We start from the raw sequence: 20,417 nt of genomic DNA, 5'->3' as shown, positions 1-20,417 counted from the left end.
CACAACAGAAAACCCATCAGCTTAGGATGAAGGGGACAGAGAAAGAACGAAAGGAAAGAATGCTGTCTGCCTCTTGGAATTCTAGAGGCAGGAAACACGCCAAAGGAGCTTCATCTGTTGTCCTCCAAGAAAAGAAAAGGCCCATTCCTGGAGTAGCTCGCAGATCAGCAGAACTGTTGGAAGGAGCATGGGAAGCAGGGCTTTGCTGGTTTCAAAGGGTGGGGCTATAGTTTCCTGAATCTCAAAGGGTAGGGCCACAGCCGCATAGATTTCAATGACTTGGATCTAGAGCGTACGGCTGCTGTTGAGGTGTGCCAGGGGGATGGAGCCACCACTCAAAGCTGAGGATGTGGGGCTGCCATGTCCAAAGGGCAGAAGAATGGGGCCTGCCAGGGCCAAGGGGGCAGGGTCACCACTCAGATGGACTAGGAGAATGGGGCCACCTAAAGCCAAGGGAGCAGAGTTGCCATCCCAGAGTACCTGGACGGCAGAGCTGAAGCCCAGGGCCGAGGGGCCTTCACCCAGAATCCAGGGGGTGTGGCCAACACCCAGAGTCTAAAAGGCAGAGCCATTGCCTAGACAGTCTCAGAGAACAGAGGATTATTGTCAAGACTTGAGAGCTAATGTAAATTGTTCTGCTGGGCTTTGGACTTGTTTTATGCATGTTACCTCTTCTTTCCCTCCAAGTTCTCCCATTTGTAATGGAAATGTCTACCTTGTACCTATTTCACCATTGTCCTTTGGAAATAGATAACTTGTAGTTTAGATTTCACAGGTTTTCAGATGAAGAGGAATTTTGTCCCCAGACAAAATATGCCTAAAGTTTCACCCGTATTTGATTTAGATGATTCAGAAGACGAGATTTTGGACTTGGAGTTGATTTAAGATTTTTGAGATGATGTGATGGGATGAAGTGTTTTGCATGTAACAAGGACATGAGTTTTGGGGGGCCAAAGGGTGGGATTTATGGATTGAATTATGTCCCCCAAAAATATGTGCTGTAAATCCTAATCTGTATGCCTGTTGTTTATAATCCCGTTTGGGACTGGGCTGTCTTTGTTATGTTAATGAGGCAGGATTAGTATAATGTGTATCTTGAGCCAATTTCTTTTAAGATATAAAGAGATTAAACAAGCAGCAGAGATGGGGGAAGAAAGATGCCAAGCCACATGAAAACTGCCCATGAGCAAAAGCTCAGAAGAGACAAGGGCCTTCCTCCAGAGCTGACAGAGACAGAAAGCCCTCCCCTGGAGCCTGCACCCTAAATTTGTACTTCTAGCCTCCTAAAATGTTAGAAAATAAATTTGTTTGTTAAAGCCATCCACTTGTGGTATTTGTTATAGCAGCACTACATAACTAAGACATCAACCAAACCAAAAACCAAACCCATTGCCATCAAGTCAATTCCAACTGATAGCAACCTACAGAACAGAGTGGGACTGCCCCATAGGGTTTTCAAGGAGCAGTTGGTGGATTCAAACTCCCAACCTTTTGGTTATTAGCTGAGCATTTAACCATTGTGCAACCAGGGCTCTAAGACACCAACACACCTTTAATAAATGACTTTCTAGCCAATTGAGATAGGTGTATCTTTTCTTTCCCAACCAGACTGGAAGCTCTTCAGCCAAGAATGGAAAGCTCTGCTTTCATCAACAATCCCCCCTCCACTGTCTCCACCCCAATGATTAGTAGTATCAGTGATTTGGCAGGAACTCAATAAATAATTTTTACTACTCCATACCACCTCTCTTCTGTCATGAACCTCCACTCTCCATCCTGCCCTCCTAGTAGGTACATTTTTAATGTACATCAACTATTCCAAACCTTTTAAATGTACAGGCTTTTTCTTTGGCCCCTGCATGCTACCATATCAGCTGTGAACCACATGGTAATGGCTCCCAAATCTATCTCTAGGCCAGATGACTTACCTAAGACTCAGAATCATAGATCCTCATGTCAGCTGCACATCTCTACCAGGGATGATCCCAATCACTATGTTCAGTTTGGATGTTTCTTACTGATTCTATTTCTGTATGTTAGAAATTATCCATAATAAAATTAAAAAAAAAATAAGTATGTCCAAAAAATGTTCTGAAATTAGATTGTGGTGATGGCTGTGAAACCTGATGAATATACTAAAAAAATACTGAATTCTATGGATGTGAGTTGTATCTCAATAAAATGGAAACTGAATTCATCACCTTGCTGTCCCCTATGGTGCAATGAGTTCTCTTATGTGGGCTTTTACCCTGATTCTTTGGAAAAACAGCTTGAGAGAATATTTTTCCCATAAGCCGAGGAGTTAGTTGTTGCCTTTGCCCTAGTTCTTTGGAGAAGCAACTTGCGGGACCTTCAAGGTTGCTTTCTACCCCAGAGGGTTTGTTACTTTTGCCCAGGGGAGCACCCAGTGTGTCTGCTGGCAGAAAATGTTACTTTTGCACAAGACCTGAGTTGACTGACATCTCGTGGGTAACTGATGATTGGTTCAACTCTGGTCTGGTGAGGGAGGCCCCAATTTACAACTCATGTGGCCTGGTATATATGAAAGGTTCAAACACAGAGGTTTTCAAGGCCTCCTGGTTGACAGGAGTCTGGAGGGGAGCATGGGACATGGAAGCCACTCCCAAGTCTAGTAAAAAAAGAAAAAACAGCTGCAGCTGAAAGAGCTGCCAGCTAAGAGCTGAAGAGTCTAAAGCTGATACACTGGCTAAGAGCTGGGCCAGTTAGCTGCAGAGAAGTCGACAGAAGCAAGGTCCCACGGTTGGCAGAGAAATGTCCGAGGTCAGAGGTCTTAATCTGTATTGGCAGGGAACATTTTTGCTCCAAGGACTATCCTGTGAGAAAGCTGTCCTGACGAATTTACCTCCTGTCTCCTGAGCTATTCTTGTTACTTCCAAGTTGATCCTGACCCTGAGTTGTAGTCCACTATTTCCCTAATAAGCCACATAACTGTATGGTCTGTGAGTTCTGTGTAGCTGTTACAACAAATTACCAAACCTAGCCAAGAAGTATACAGTAGTCCCCCCTTATCCACAGGGGATATGTTCCAAGACCCCAGTGGATGCCTGAAACTGCAGATAGTACCAAACCCTATATATACCATGTTTTGTCCTATACGTATATATCTATGATAAAGCCTGGAGCCCTGGTGGCACAGTGGTTAAGAGCTAGGCTACTAATCAAAAGGTCGGCAGTTCAAATCCACCAGCTGCTCCTTGGAAACCCTATGGGGCAGTTCTACTCTATCCTATAGGGTCGCTATGAGTTGGAATCAACAAAATGGCAACTTTATTTTTTTATAAAGTTTAATTTATAAATTAGACACAGTAAGAGATTAACAACAATAACTAATAATAAAATAGAACAATTATAACAATATACTGTAATTAAAGTTATGTGAATGACGGAGTGGGACAGTGTGAGATTTCATCACACTGCTCATTTAACATTTTCAGACCATGGTTGACCGTGAGTAACTGAAACCACGGAAAGCGAAACCACGGATAAGGGGTGACTATTGTACAGAGAGTGCTGTGTGGGGAAGAGCTAGTGTCAGAAATGGTGAAGGAGTTGGAGGGCAGAAGTGTATCTGACCTCCACCTCATAGGAACCAGTTCTGTGCTGTTTCCCATTCTTATCCCTCATGAATTTAGACAACACCTTGCGTCACACTGTACTCCCCAAACTACTCCTCTGTGGTAGCATGCTTTCTCAGCCACCTATGCTAGAAACTGAGTTATTTTCAACTCCCCCTTCTCCCTCAGTTCCCATGTCCACTTAATCACCACTCTTGTTGATTTCCTGCCTGAATATTTCTGGGCTCAGGCCACTCCTCTGTACCCCTCAGTCATCTGTTCCAGCCATGTCAGGTTGTCTCACTGTAACTTGTGCGGGACCCTCCTAAGTCGTTTCCCTCCCTGCATTCTCATCTCCATCAAATCCACCCCAACACAGACCCCAGAACCACCTATCTAAAAGACAAATATGATCATTTTGCTCCCCTACCAGAAGCTTCCAAGCCCCTACCTTTAGGATAAGTCAAGCCCTTAACACAGGGCACAAGGTTCCCATGAAGAGGCTTCCATTCCCAGCCTGCCCCCTTAACCTTACATCACTCTCTGCCTCATGTTTTATATTCAAATGATACTAAACTACGTCTTTTGACCACACATGACGCGTGTAATTTCTTATCCCCACACCCTATGCTCATGCTCTTCCCTCTATTTGGGATGTTCTTCCCACAGTCAGATCAATCCTAATCTTTCTGCCTGATTGAACTACTTATTCTTTAACATTTAACTTAGTACCAAGTCACCTCCTCCACTAATCACTGATGGAAGCCCCCAGTCTCCTAGGCTGGGTTAAAGTGCCTATCTTTGTGTTCCTGTAATAACCTGTGTATCCCTCTACCACTGTATCTACCAGATCATATTAAATTCTCCTTGTAAGCAGTTGTTTCCTCCCCTAGCTTGTCAGATCTTTGAGGGTGGGGACCACTTTAGACTCAGTACCTACCACCGAGTCTGGCACACAGTGACTCTCAATAAATATTCACAGGATGAATCCCCATCCTTTACCACAAAACTACTTACAAAACAGCATTTTAAATAAAAATGTATATTTTATTTAAAAAAAAAAAAAAAAAGCATATCCCCACCATCCAGATTTCTCACCATTACTCCTCACCCCACTACAGTCTGTCCCTCACTCAAGTCCCCAGTGACTGCCTGTCAGTTCCTGGACCAGTCTGCTGCTCTGGCCACACACTGCTTCTCAGAGCTCTGCTCTCTGAATTTCCAGGCCTCCAGTCTCTCCAACCACTCTGGTTAGTTGTAAAAATGGTGTGGGGGCAGTGTCTGATCTCTTCTAACTTTACAAGGAGGAAGGAGAATCAAGATCAACAGCCCAAGGCTGATTTTTATGAGGCGGGGGTCAGATGTCCTCTTCCCTCCACCATCTTTACCAATTCTGACACCATCTGTCCCCCCACTGTCCCTTCTCTGCTGGGTTCATTGCAACGTCTACACAGAACTCATAGACCATACTCACGATTACGGGATTTATTAGAGAAGTAACAGGTTATAATTCAGGATCAAGAACACTCAAGGATACAGCTCTTCCACCAGGACAGTCTCTTCCCAGCCCTTCTCACAGGTACACATCTCCCTGGCCCTAGGCCTCTGTCCAAAGGCACTCAGCTTTCTCACTCCATGGGTCAGGAAGCACCACACTGTCTCCTGCTGCCATGTCTCTGCTGCTACTTCTCGTTGCCTTTAGTGTTACGGTTCTCTTTCTCTTTGTTCCAGGAGCTTCTCAGCGCAGGGATCCTGGGTCCAAAGGATGCTCTGGCTCTCCTTTCTTGATGGTGGCAGGATTCTCTCCTGCCTCTAGGGTGGCTCATTTCAAGCCTGGTGGGATGGCAAAACTGACCAATCCCTTTGGCGGGCCACAATTACCATATCTACACAGTTCTGCTCAATCACTCGGGTGGAAGTTACAAGAACATGGCTAGAAAGGCCACACAAAAGCAATCCATTACACCCCATTAGTCTTTCTGTTAATTTCTTCTTCTGTCCTGTGGAAGGGCACCTTGTGATCCTCTTCTCATCCACTCTTGCTTATTCCCTGAGCATTCTCGTCAGCTTCAAGTCCTGACTGCTCTCCAGGGCTCCTGACTTAGATTTCCAACTGCCTCCTGCAGAGCTCTACAAAGACGTCCCTCAGACACCTCACACATCCCATCCTGCGCTGCTCTGCCTCCTGGACACTGGCTGATGGCATCACTGGCCGGCCCGCTTCCCAAGCTGGAAATCCTGGAATCATCAATTCTTCCTTCTCCATCTCCAATCCCTCACCTCCCTGATCAACCCCCATTCAAATTCTATTGATTGTGCCTCAGAAATATCTCTCAAATCCAGCCATCCTCTCCTCCATCACACCTGTCACTGTGTCCCAGTTTAGACTCTCATCAATTTATCACAGTAGCCTCCCATCCCATTGTGGTTGTACACAAAGTCTGTTTCTCTTAAGGGAAAAACAAACTTTAAATAGGTAATACACACACAGTTAAAAAAAAAAAATCAAATGATTCAAGAAGTATAATGAAATCTCCTACCCCTAAAGGCATCCACTATTGTTTCTTGGGTATTCTTCCAGAGACGCTCCATGTATATAAAAGAAAAAAAAGTACGTATGTGTGTCTCATAAAACCTTTTGCAAGTGCTAGACACAGATGTGTGTGCAATACATACACACACACGAGAAATTGAAGTTGAAACCTCTGGCAAACCAAAATGAAAAGTTAATCCACGTGGTCTAGAGGAGAAGGAGGACGTCAAATACAAAACCAGACAGGGCCTAATCCTGCAACTACTAAGTAGCAGTGCGAAAGGACGGCCCCATTTTTCAAGAGAGATGTCTCACTCAGCCCCAACACATATATACGGTGCTTTTGTGATTTTCAAAATGCTTTTATCTCACCCCACTTCTAACCTACGTAAAATAATTTTTACGTAGGGTAAGTATTAAGACGAATGACAGGATTCTAAGAATTACTTCCCTCTCAAAGCAGACCACCAAGCTGTTTCCCTGCCTTGATTGTCCCTTCCCCTTGGGACTTCAATGGCAGCATATTCTTACCATTCACACACCCTCTCTTCTTTGAGGCACTCTTTAACTACCCAGCAATCAGCTACTCTCTGTCTCCCCAGAGCACTTTGGCCACCCTTTTTCCAAGCTTTCCATTTTTTCCCCCAATTTATGTGAAAAAACAATACATTAAAGAGTATTTTAGAGCAAATCCCAGCAATCTAAAATGATTTCCATTCTCTACACCAATCAAAGTATGCATGCTCTTTTAAAGACTGCTTCCTATCTGTGTATGAGTCCCCTTCCCAGACTTCCAGCCTCCTAAGTGCAAAGATTAAGTTTTAACCATGTTCATATCTTGGCACATAGGAAGTCTTAGAAGTCATTTGTTGTTGGTAACCGACAGAGCACAAACATAAGAGGTCTTGAAAGCCATTTGTCAGAACCTACTTTTGCTTTGGTAAACACAGGACGAGGCAAACAGCATGTCCAGTACCAATACAATATAAACCCACATAAAGAAATGAAGTACAGGTAGTCCTCGACCGATGACATATTCAAGTTATGACAAACTGCACATATGACCATCAGTGTACTTGGAACATTGTATCTTCCTGGGAGGGAGTTACAGGAAAATGCATGCAGGGAATGTGGGAAAAACTGCTGTGTTATGTGAACACACTCCAAGCATGTGACCAGGATAAAATGATTGAAGAGATTGCTGGAAAAATCATCCATATGGCAAGAATGCTGTTATGGATTGAACTGTGTCCCCCCAAAATGTGTGTGCATTTGGCTAGGCCATGATTCCCCATATTGTGTGGTTGTCCTCCACTTTGTGATCTGACGTGATCATCCCATGTGACGAAATCCTAACCTCTGTGACGTTAACGGGAGCCCTGGTGAAGCAGTGGTTAAGAGCTTGGCTGCTAACCAAAAAGTCAGCAGTTCTAATCAAGGTTGTATCTTGAGTCCATTTCTTTTGAGCTAAAAAAGAGAGAAGCTAGCAGAGAGGAGAGGGACCTCATTACCATCAAGTAAGAAGAGCCAGGAGCAGAGCATGTTCTTTGGACCCAGGTTCCTTGCACTGAGAGGCTCCTAGACCAGGGGAAGATTATGACAAGGACCTTCCCCTAGAACCTAGAGAGAAAACCTTCCCCTGGAGCTGGTGCCCTGAATTCGGACTTCTAGTCTCCTAAATTGTAAGAGAATAAATTTCTGCTTGTTAGAACCATCCACTTGTAGTATTTCTGTTATGGCCGCACTAGGTAATTCAGACAAACACTGAATTCAGAATTTGATGTCACCGATGTGGAACAGCTCATAGATCATGAAGAAGGGGAACTGACAGATCAGGACATAATGGATTTTGAAGAGGAAAGAAATGATGAAGAAGGAAGAAATAACGAGGAAGAGGAAAGAGAGAAGTTGTCAACAATTTTTACAGTGAAAGGATCAGCTGGAGTTTTTTCTAAACTAAATCAGGGGCTTCAGTTGCTTGAAAACATGGATCCAAATGCTGATTGCTTTGCTAAAGTTGATAGGCAGATTCGGGAAGCAGTGAGACGTTACCATGAAATATATAAAGAAAAAAAGAAAAGGACCATATGGACAACTCTCACTAATTTTTTGACTAGAAAAGCCATTCCCATTCCCAGGGATAATCCAGATGATTCGGAACCTTCCAAAAGTGGACTTAATATCAAAATTGACCAAATGCCAACATTGTCCAACTCTTCATTGTCAGAGTAAACTTTTATGATTTGTGTATGTTTTTATGTTTGTATGTATTAAAACATATCTGCAAGTTTATATGTAATATTTCCAACCCCCAAATACAAATACAGATCAGATTTATAAAGACACTGATAATAAAAGGCAATAATAATGAAAACTAAAAAAACACAAGGTATTCAACTTATGTCAAAACTGACTTATGATCACGTTGTCAGAACAGAACCCTGTCTTAAGTCGGGGACTACCTGTATACCACCTGCAATATAGCCATCAAAGAAATGAACTGACATTCCCTTTTTAGGAGTGCTCCAAAGAGAAGGAATAGGGACAGAAAAGCTGTAAAGTTCTCAAAAAGCAATATACCAGCTGTGTGACCTTGGGTAAGTACTCAACTTTTCTGACTCTCAAAAAATAAAAACAAGAACACCTACTTGGCAAGGTTACTGCGAGGATTAAACACACAAGAAAGACCCTAGTCATTGCCTGGCAGAGTGCATGTACTTAGTGACTATTAGTTGCCCTCCTCCTTATCTGTAGGAGCTATGGGCCAGGTGACTGCCAGAAAAAGAGACAGGGACTGCGTTAGGTTGAGCAAAGCAGTCAGAAACCCAAGCAAAAGAAAACGCAGATGCATCCCAAGCCTGGGTGACTCACCCTGAAACCATGGCCTATCCAAAGACCATGGCATTGAAGGGCTCTCTCCTGTCTGACCAGAACAACCTCATTTTATGATTTTATAAGTCACTACTATCTCAGGTGGGGCAGTTCTACTCTGTCCTATAGGGTCGCTATGAGTCGGAATCGACTCAACAGCAGTGGGTGGGTTACTATCTCAGGATCCAGTCAGTCATGCACCTGAATTTCCCAGAAAATACATCCTAAGTAGAGGCAAAGGTTTCCGTGGCTCTCCACTCCAAGAATGCCAAAGCCTGCTGGTGTAAAGCAGGCACTGGGGACTAGAACCTGAAATGCCTGGCATCTCTCAGCTGGGAAGACACTGAACTTCCAGGCCAAGCTGCCATTCTTTGAGTCCAGTGGTCCCAGCTGATCTTACCATTATTCCATGCTATGAGCAAAGCTGTTTCAAGTATGAATTCTGAGGCAAGGTCCAGCGCCCTAAAGTTTTTGTCTCCTAGCACTCTTTTTTTCCACTGTCACTTAGAAGGCAACACCTTATTCTACCCACAGAAGGAAACTTTGCTCTGATATTTTTCAATACAGATTAGTTGTACTTATTTTAGAACTTCATATAAATATAATTATGCAATATATATTCTTTTGTGTCTGGATTCTTTCACTTAGCTTTCTTTTTTTTGAGATTCATTCCTGTTTTTGTGTGTATCAATAATTCATTCCTTTTTTCGCTAAGTAGCATTCTATTATGAACATACTCTGTTGATGGCACCTGGGCAGTTTCCACTTATTGGCCATTATGAATAAAACTACTATTAGCATTATACTTTTTGTAAATATATGTTCATTTTTCTCCAGTAAATACCTAGGACTATTTACCCAGCAGTAAATACCTTTTTTTTTTTTTAAATACCTAGGTCTAAGGTGTTGTCTTAGTTACCTAGTGCTGCCCTAACAGAAATACCATAAAAGTGGATGGCTTTAACAAAGAGAAATTTATTTCCTCACAGGCTAGTAGGTTATAAGTCCAAATTCAGGGTGTCGGCTCCAGGGGAAGGCTTTCTCTCTCTGTTGGCTCTGGAGGAAACTCTCCGTCCTCAATCTTCCCCTGGTCAAGGAGCTTCTCAGGTGCAGCGATCGGGGTCCAAAGGATGCACTTTGCTCCTGGTACTGCTTTCTTGGTGGTATGAAGTCCCCAACTCTCTGCTTGCTTCCCTTTCCTTTTATCTCTTGAGGGATAAAAGGTGGTGCAGGCCATTCACACCCCATGGAAACTCCCTTTACCTTGGATGGGGGAGGTGACCTGAGTAAGGGTGGTGTTACAATCCCACCCAAATCCTCTTTAACATAAAATGACAATCACAAAATGGAGGACAACCACACAATACTGGGACTCTTGGCCTAACCAAGTTAACATATTTTTGGGGACACAATTCAATCCATGACAGATGTATATTTAATAAGAAACGGCCAGATAAGAACTTTTTTCAGAGTAGTTGTATCATTTTACACCCCCGCTGACATGGACTGAATTGTGTCCCCCAGAAATACGTGTCAACTTGGTTAGGCCATGATTCCCAGTATTGTGTGGTTGTCCTCCATTTTGTGATTGTAATTTTCCTATGTGTTGTAAATCCCAATCTCTGTGGTTAATGAGGCAAGATTAGATTATGTTAAAGAGAATTACCATGGGATTGTAACTCCCTTACTAAGGTCACATCCCTGAAGGAATGTAAAGGGAGTTGCCTTGGGGTATGGCCTGCACCACCTTTTATCTTACAAGAGATAAAAGGAAAGGGAATTCAGAAGTGAGGGGGGACCTCATACCACCAAGAAAGCAGCATTGAAGGTTCCTACGCAGAGAAGCTCTTAGTCCAGGGGAAGATTGATGACAAGGACCTCCCTCCAGAGCCAACACAGACAGTAAGCCTTCCCCTGGAGCTGACGCCCTGAATTTGGACTTCTAGCCTTCTAGACTGTGAGAAAATAAATTTTTCTTTGTTAAAGCCATCCACTTGTGGAATTTCTGTTATAGCAGCAGCAGATGACTAAGACACCCACTAACAGTATATGGAAGTTCTATTTGATCTACATCCTTGTCAACACATGATGGTCATATATTTTTAAAAAAATTTTAGCCATCCCATCTATGGTTATGAAAGTGGGGAGAGAGGGAGGGAGGGAGGTATTCACTAATTAGACAGTAGACAAGAAATATTTTAGGTGAAGGGAAAGACAACACACAACACAGGAGATGTCAGCATAACTGGACTAAACCAAAAGCAAAAGAGTTTCCTGAATAAACGGAACGCTTCGAAGGCCAGAGTAGCAGGGGCAGAGGCTTGGGGACCATGGTTTCAGGGGACATCTAGGTCAACTGGCATAATAAAATCTATTAAGAAAACATTGTGCATCCCACTTTTGAGAGTGGTGTCTAGGGTCTTATATGCTAGCAAGTGGCCATCTAAGATGCATCAACTGGTCTCAACTGACCTGGAGCAAAGGAGAATGAAGAACACCAAAGACACAAGGTAATTATGAGCACAAGAGACAGAAAGGGACACATTAATCAGAGACTACATCAGCGTGAGACCAGAACTAGATGGTGCCTGGCTACAAATGATGACTGACCTGACAGGGAACACAACAGAGAATCCCTGATGGAGCAGGAGAGCAGTGGGATGCAGACCTCAAATTCTCGTAAAAAGGCCAGACTTAATGGTCTGACTGAGACTAGAAGGACCCCGGAGGTCACGGTCCCTAGACCTTCTGTTAGTCGAAGACCGGAACCATTCCCAAAGGCAACTCTTCAGACAAGGATTGGACCAGACTATAAGCCAGAAAATGATACTAGTGAGGAGTGGGCTTCTTGGCTCGAGTAGACACATGAGACTGTGGGCAGCTTCTGTCTTGAGGGGAGATGACAGGGCAGAGGGGGAGAGAAGCTGGCTGAATGGACAGGGCAATACAGGGTGGAGGGAAGGATTGCAATGTCTCATTAGCTGGAGAGCAACTAGGAGTATATAGCAAGGTGTATGTAATTTTTGTATGAGACTGACTTGATCTGTAAACTTTCACTTAAAGTACAATTAAAAATTTTTTTTTTAGCCATCCCATTCAGCATGAAGTGGTATTTCATTGTGGCTTTAATTTCACTGGCCCAGTATTACACTCTCTCTTACCACCGTAACTGGTTCAGAAAAAGATATGTAACCCAAGCTTGCCCAATCAAAGTCAATTTCAGATCTGGAGATATCTGCAGAGGCACCCTGTTTCAGTTAGTTGTTAAAAGGGTAGCATGGGAACCTGGAACTGGGTGCGGGAGGCCCCAGTGTGGAAAGCCTGCCTGAGAGAAAAATCAACGTGGCAAAAAGTGGAGATGAAAGACATGGAATACTGGTGACGTAATTTGGGCTTCTGGATACAGCCATGCCTTCAGCTGGTACTCCGTGACTCTTTAGTTGTCGTCGTTAGCTGACGTCAAGTTGAACCCTGACTCATGGTAACCACTCGCACTACAGGATGGAACAAAATGCTGCCCAGTCCTGCGCCATACCTGTGATCAGTTGTGGATTGGGCCATTGTGATCCATTGGGCTTTCAAAGGCTGATTTTTTCACGTATATTGTCCAAAAAAAAAAAAAAAAATTTTTTTTTTTTTTTATTGTCAGGCCTTTCTCCCTAGTGTGGAAGCTCTGCTGAAACTTCTTTAACATCACAGCAACACTCAAGCCTCCACTGACAGACAGGTGGAGACGGCGCACGAGGTACACTGGCTGGAACTGAACTCCGGCCTCCCACATGGAAGGTGAGATTTCTGCCACCAATGCCCCTAACTCTTTAGTTAAACCCTAACTAAACCAAACCCACTGCTGTCGAGTCGATTCCGACTCATAGCGACCCTACAGAGTCAATAAATTCCCCTTTTCTGCTTAGTCTAGTTTGGGTTAGTTTTTTATTACTAAGTAACTAAGAACCTTGACTAATAATAGGAACTTTCAATGGCAGGGCCTGTTCTATTCTTAGGGCTATTCTTAGGGACAAAATTACAGTTTATTCTTATGTCAAAGGTTGTATATATTAACTGCTAAACACCAGCCTAAAATTGTTCTCTGGCTCCAAGGTGACCATCTGTCTACTTACTAGTGGCCAAAGCTTCATATAAACAAATCCAAACATCCAGTACATAAACCAATCTAAAATTAATCCCACGAGGCTTGTGACAACCCAGAGCCCTTGTCCTGAGTCAAAGAGAAAGGAGGCACCTAAAACTCTACACTCAGATTTCACACCCTCAATCCAGTCACTAATAATGAGAATCTACATTCAACTGTTTAAAAAAAAAAAAGTTGAGAACAGAAAATACTTTTTTTTTTTTTTCAATACCTAGTACCTGCCATAGAGTCCTGGTGGTGCAGTGGTTAAGAGCTCAGCTGCTAACCAAAAGGTGGGCAGTCTGAATCCACCAGCTGCTCCTTGGAAACTCTGTGCAATAGGGTTGTTATGAGTTGGAATCAACAATGCGTTTTTCTGCTTTTAGTACCTGCCTTGCTTCTGCATTGGAGCTTACACGGAGTTTCTCATTTAAATCTTACTTCAGTCTTATAAGATAGGTAGCTATCAGCATGTAGAAAACTGAAGTTAGAAAGGCTAAATTATGCTAGGTAACTCAGCTAGGAAATACAGGCAGTTGAGTTGGGACTGGAATGCAAGACTGCAAGCTAAAAATCTATGCTCTTTCAACTAATTGCAAGTTATGTCCAAATTTCAGCACAGAGATCATGGAAGTAGAAGCACTGTGTCTCCTGTAAACTGTTATTGCGATTACACTGACAGATTACAGAAATTATCACCAGTAAGGTGGTGGTCACTGTGGCATCTGAAGAAAAAGAGGTAGGAAAATCAAGGTAATAATGACAGCTAATCCTTACTAAGCAGCCCTTGTGGCATAGGGGTTAAAGCGCTCGGTCAGCAGTTTGAACCCACCAGCCGCTCCTTGGGAGAAAGACGTGGAGGTCTGCTTTTGTAAAGATTTACAGCCTTGGAAACCTTATGGGGCAGTTCTACTCGGTCCTATAGGGTCACTATGAGTCGGAATAGACCCGATGGCAAAGGGTTTGGTTTAAGTGTTTTTATGTAAATTTTATGTAAATTATTCTACTTAATCCTCCCAACACTCCTATTAAATTAGTATTTGTAGAAACTTGAGTATTGGAGAAACTTTACAAAGGTCAAGCAACTAATAAACGGCAGAAGTGGGATTCAAACCCATTCTAGAACCACGCTCTAGAACTTGCACCTTATAATGACTACAAATCCTGAAGTGACATAACTTAAGTATTTTTTTCCAATGCAGGTGATTCATCAAACTTCTAACTAAATGAGATTTATTTTTAAAAGCTCTGTAAGAATCTTTACACATACATTTAAAAATCAGAAAAAAAAAAAAAAAAGCCTTTGCCTTATCACATGTCCCCACTTCTAGCTCCAGGAAGAGGGTCATAATAACCATGGACTCCAATGGACCTACCCACTGAGAACAGGGTGTCTAGTGGTTGAGCCAAGTATTCATCAAATGGACATTCTACTAACACTGCCCAGATATTGCTTCAGACCCTAGACAGCAGTTCTCCAACAATCCTACTAACCCTACCTACAAAAGCTGCACTGAACAGTTCCAGTCTTCCAACCCCCATCCCAAATAAGATTGTTGGAAAGGCCTTGTCTCTCCCACCAGACTTTCTCCTGAGCTTTTACAGGAGAGGAATGGATTTTTACTCATCTTTATATTCCAATACCCAGCCCAGTGCCTGGCACCTACTATGTCCTCAAAATGGATTGCTCAACTGAATAGAACCCTGGAAACCCCTTAGAACATTCTCTCAACTTTGGAATATGGCAACTGTTCTGGAGATGAGCTCTTCAAAAATCATCTCCCCCGTCTCAGGAAAATAGAAAAAAATTAATCATTACCAATACACTCTAAGGGGTTTCTCTATTTGCCACTTGTAGAGAAGAGGTACTTCCCCTCTTCACTCTTTCGGTAATTATTTATCAAGCACCTACTCTATGCCAGGCATGAGCGATATACAGTAGTGAATGAGACAAACACAGCAGACGAAAGAGGAGAGGTCGGAGAGAGGTGAGCCTAAGAGAATGTTCCAGAAGACAAATGAAGAAGGGGCAGTGGTCAACTGCATCAAAGAATGCTTAAGTATTGACAACTAACTTAACACAGAATTTGGCTAACTAGAGGTCATTGGTGGCTTTGATAAGAGCTATTTCAATGGAGTCAAAAACTCGTTGCCACTGAGTCCATTCCAACTCATTGCAACCCTGTAGGGCAGCAGATGGGGCGGGGGGTGGGGGGTGCCTGACTGGAGAGGTGCTAGTGAGTATACACCAAAACCTTTGCCTACAAAGGGGAGCAGGCAAATAAAATAACTGGACGTATCCGGAAGGTGGCTGAGGTTATTTTGTTATTAAGATGGGTACATTCTGAGAAAAAAAAATACTGCTCGAGTTCGGGGCCCATCCTCAATATTTCTCGCACCTGAGCTGAACACCCCACCTCCAACCACACTCCCACCCTCTGCCGGACGCCACCCAGCGTCCTCGCGAAGCTCCCAACCCGCCGTTTCCCACCCTCTTCCCGGGGTCGCCAGGGCGCAGGCGCAGACCCCAAGGCGAGCCGAGCGTGCCACCGCCCGGCCCCGCCCCTCCCTACCCAGGGCGCGTGCGCATCCCTCTCAGCAGCGCCTCGGCGGGGCCCGAGGGGAGACGCCAAGGGGGACCTCCGCCCTTTGCGGCTGCGATTCTCTGGAGGTCCCAGACCGCGACCCATCCCACCTACCGTGTCACTGACGAAACAAGCACGTCGCGCTGGAAATTGCGACAGCGGGAAACAGGCGCGGTCCTTGAACACCTCTTCAGGGTCCGCAGAAGATAACGCACTTGCGTTCGAAGATTAGCCGCACGTCAAGCCTCACACGCGCTTTTTTCTCTTTCATGAACCGAGGCGCAGCGGGAGGACCCCCGTGCGCTTGCGCGGTCCGGCCTTTTGTGACGTGCCGTGCTGTCCCTTGGGAAATGTAGTTTTTACTTTGACACACTATTTCCGATTCTTCAGCTGAATCTTAATAAACCAGGGTCCTTGTGTGTTTTCAGTGTCCTCTCTCAATTCCCAAAAACATCTATTTAAACACATATATATGTATGTATAAATGGGCATATTTTTAGACCCAGAAATCACACGGAATTCTCCCCAGGAAGATATTAAGGGTTTGGGCAAACAAACATTTAGCTACAAAGATTTTTATCAAAGGATATCATAGTGTCTTGTAATTTCTTATATAACCTCTACCAAAGTTTGATATGTATATTTGATTATTTGGTGGACTGGCCAGCTCCATGAGGTCGGGATCATTTGTCTTACCTATGTATTCCCAGTACCTAGCACAGTGCCTGGCACATAATAATAAAAAAAAAAATTTAGGACCTCAGTAAATACTTTTCTGTTCATTAGAGTATCTCAAACTTCAACTCTGCAGCCGTTTCAGCCCAAAACTTAACATATGATTTTCCTCCATCAAGCTTTCTTCCTGTAGTCCCTATCTCAATAAATGGCATCTAACCAGTCTCAGTTCTATATACTACATTTTATGAAGGTTGTACTAGCAGTGACTTTGCAAATTTTGTGTTTGTAAAGGTCTCAGGGGCTTTCTCTCCTAAAGATTAAATATTGACCCCCCCCCAGTTACTCATCAGGAGAAATTCGGGGCTCACAATTATACATTTTTTAATGTAACGTTAATTTCTAGCCCCCGGACTTGGCTAGTAACTGAAAGGATGACGGTTTGAATACACACAGCCGCATTGCGGAAGAAAGACCTGATCTCCTTCCGAAAAATCACAGCCTTTGAAAACTACTGAGCACAGTTCTGCTCTGAAACGCATGGGGTTGCTGTGAGTCAGAATTCACTTGATGGCAACTGATGTATCTTTAATCTCTAATTTTTCTATAATGAACATGTATTACTTGGATAATTAAAAAAAAAAACAGTGTTTTAGAGTGTTGCACACAGAAGGGATAGCTCTGTTCCGCCCCCCCCACCCCCGCCCCCCGCCCCGCTCCATCCAGATTTCTCAAAAGAATTATTTATCGTCGGTTTTCATTTCCTCACCTCCTACTGGGCACAATGACAGGAGCCAGCACCTGGGAGTGATCCTTGGCATCACCCTTTTCCTCCCCTCCCACATCTAATCTGTCACTAAGGGTCTGCAATTTAAAAATATCTGCTTACATTTGTTGAGCACTTACTATGTATCAGGCACTATTGAAAACGCTTTACAGGTATTCATTCCTGTAACACAATTCACCCACTTTTCACCTCTGCCACATTCACCCAATTTCATGCTGCCTCTGCCCTTGCCTGCATAACTGCAAAAGATTTTTATTTTTTAATCCAGGTACAGAGGTCGAGACACTCATATTTCTCACTTCATGGTGCACTGTCGTCATTGGGCTCTGCACGGCCCTCTCATTTTATGTTTTAATAACCTTCTATCCCTTCTCCACTCTTCCCTCCTCCCCCAATAGTGTACATGTGTATCCTTGTGAAACATGGGCATGGTTGAGTGTGCATGTATTTTTTTTTTTAATTGTACTTTAGATGAAGGTTTACAGAACAAACTAGCTTCTCATTAAACACGACACATACTGTTTTATGACATTGGTAAACAACCTCAGGATGTGTCAACAGTCTCCCTTCTTGACCTTGGGTTCCCTATTACCAACTTTCCTGTCCCCTCCTGCCTTCTAGTCCCTGCCCCTGAGCTAGTGTGCCCCTTTAGTCTCATTTTGTTCTATGGGGCTGTCCAATCTTTGGCTGAAGGGTGAACCTCAGGAATGACTTCCTTACTGAGCTGAAAGGGTGTCTAGGGGCCGTATTCTCAGGGTTCCTCCAGTCTCTGTCAGGCCAGCAAGTCTGCCCTTTCTTTTTGAGTTAAAATTTTGTTCTACATTTTTCTCCAGCTCTGTCCAGGACCATCTATTGTGATCCCTGTAAGAGCAGTCAGTGGTGGTGGCTGGGCACCATCTAGTTGTACTGGACTCAGACTGGTGGAGGCCGTGACAGATGTGGTCCATCAGTCCTTTAGACTAATCTTTCCCTTGTATTTTTAGTTTTCTTCATTCTTCCTTTCTTCCTTTAGTGTGCATGTATTTTTAATTTACCTAAATGGCATTGTGCTATAAACCTCATTCTAGTTCTTACTTTTTCCACTCAGCACAGTACTTTTAAGACCTGTTCTTGTTGTAGGTACACCTAACCTGTTACTTAGAACGACTGTGCAATATTCATAGTGGGCACCCATATTTTACTTATTCAGACCCGTGGCGATGGACCTCTGAATTGCACATCTAGCTCAATTGGCATAACATAGTTTATAAAGAAAATGTTCTACATCCTACTCTGGTGAGTAGTGTCTGAGGTCTTAAAATTTCTGGATGGCCATGTAAGATACATCTACTGGTCCCACCCTGTCTGGATCAAGCAAAAATGAAGAAAACCAAAGACAATGGAAAGATTAGTCCAAAGGACAAATGGGCCACAGCTACCACAGCCTCCACCAGACTGAGTCCAGCACAAGTAGATGGTGCCTGGCTACCACCGCCAACTACTCTGACAGAAATCACAATACAGTTTCTGGGACAGAGCAGGGGAAGAATGTAGAACAAAATTCACACTCACAAAAAAAGACCAGACTTACTGGTCTGACAGAGACTGGAGAAACCCCAAGATACCTTTTTAACTCAGTACTGAAGTCACTCGTGAAGTTCACTGTCATGGATTGAATTGTGTCCCCCTAAAATAAGTGTCAAGTGTCAATCTGGCTAGGCCATGATTCCCAGTACTGTGTGATTGTCCACAATTTTGGCATCTGATGTGATTTTTCTGTGTTGTAACTCCTACCTCTATGATGTTAATGGGGCAGGATTAGAGGCAGTTATGTTGATGAGGCAGGACTCAATCTACAAGATTAGGTTGTGTCTTAAATCAATCTCTTTTGAGATATAAAAGACAGAAGCAATCAGAGAGACAGGGAGACCTCATATCACCAAGAAAGTAGTACCAGGAGCAGAGTGCGTCCTTTGGACTGGGTCTCTGCATTAAGAAGCTACTAGACCAGGGGGAGATTGATGACAAGGATCTTCCTCTAGAGCGGAGTTGGAGCTGGTGCCCTGAAGCTGGTGCCCTGGAGCTGGTGCCCTGAATTCGGACTTCTAGTCTACTATTTTGTAAGAGAGTAAACTTCTGTTTGTTATAGCAGCCCTAGATAACTAAGACAATCACCCTTCAGCCAAAGATTAGACAGGCCTATAAAGCAAAGCAAACGATAACACACGCAGTTCAACCACGTATACAAAACTAAATGGGCACGCCAGCCCAAAAGCAAAGACAAGAAGGCAGGAAGGGACAGGAAACCTGAACGACTGGAAATGGGGAACCTGAGGTCAAGAGAGTGAGAGTGTTGACACATTGTGGGTTTGGCAACCAATGTCACAAAACAATATGTGTAATAATTGTTTAATGAGAAACTAATTTGCTCTGTAAACATTCGCCTAAAGCACAATTAAAAAAAAAGATTCCTTCCCCAATTAATACTGATAATAATAACTAACGTTTGTTGAACAGTTACAATGTTCTAGGCACAGTGTTAAGCCTTTATAAGAATTGGTCTTTTAATCCCCACAATACTCCCACAATGTAGGTACCATTATTAATCCCATTTTTAACAAAGGAAACTGAGAGACACAGAGAGGCTAAATAACTTATCGAAGCCTATGCAACTAACAAGTGGCAGAACCAAGCTTTGGACTCAGGCAGTAGGGCTCCAGATCCTACTGCCTTCACCGTAACTAAACCAGACCCAATCATTGCATTCTAGTGGACAAATAATAGAGAAGTAAACAAATAAAAACATACATTCGATTAGCAATGACTGAATGCTATGAAGAAAGTAAAATAAAATCAGGGTAGTGGGATAAAGAATAACTGTTGGGGGAGAGGGATACAAATAAAAACTGCAATGAGATATCACCTCACCCCTATTCGAATGGCAATGATTGAAAAAAAAGAGAAAACAAGTGTTGGCGAGGTTGTAGAAACTGGAACACTCATCCATTGTCGGTGGAAGTGTAGAATGGTGCCTCCACTGTGGAAAATGGTTCAAAAGTTGAACATAGAACTACCATATGACCCAGCAATCGCAGTCCTAGGTATGTACCCAGATGAATAAAGACAGGAGCGCAAACAGAAACCTGTACACCAATGTTCATTGCAACACTTTTAACAATAGCAAACTGGTGGAAACAGCTGAAAGAAATGCCCATTAACAGATGAATGGATAAACAAATGTCGTATATACATACAATGGAATATTATACAGCCATAAAGA

The 20,417-nt window shown here is 43.3% G+C and overlaps 1 protein-coding gene across 1 annotated transcript in view; it reads right to left on the bottom strand.

Annotated features, from left to right (window-relative positions):
- Nucleotides 1–15,989, bottom strand: part of SGF29 (SAGA complex associated factor 29) — a 43,566-nt gene extending 27,577 nt beyond the window's left edge. Inside the window, exon 1 of the mRNA XM_049903087.1 lies at nt 15,811–15,989. The gene's annotated coding sequence lies outside the window, so the exon portion shown is untranslated. The remainder of the gene's footprint in view (nt 1–15,810) is intronic.
- Nucleotides 15,990–20,417: the final 4,428 nt, after the last annotated feature.

Source organism: Elephas maximus, chromosome 12, assembly GCF_024166365.1.
Source record: "Elephas maximus indicus isolate mEleMax1 chromosome 12, mEleMax1 primary haplotype, whole genome shotgun sequence".
In the NCBI taxonomy this organism is placed as follows: domain Eukaryota; kingdom Metazoa; phylum Chordata; class Mammalia; order Proboscidea; family Elephantidae; genus Elephas; species Elephas maximus.
This window is presented reverse-complemented; position numbering and strand designations above follow the sequence as displayed.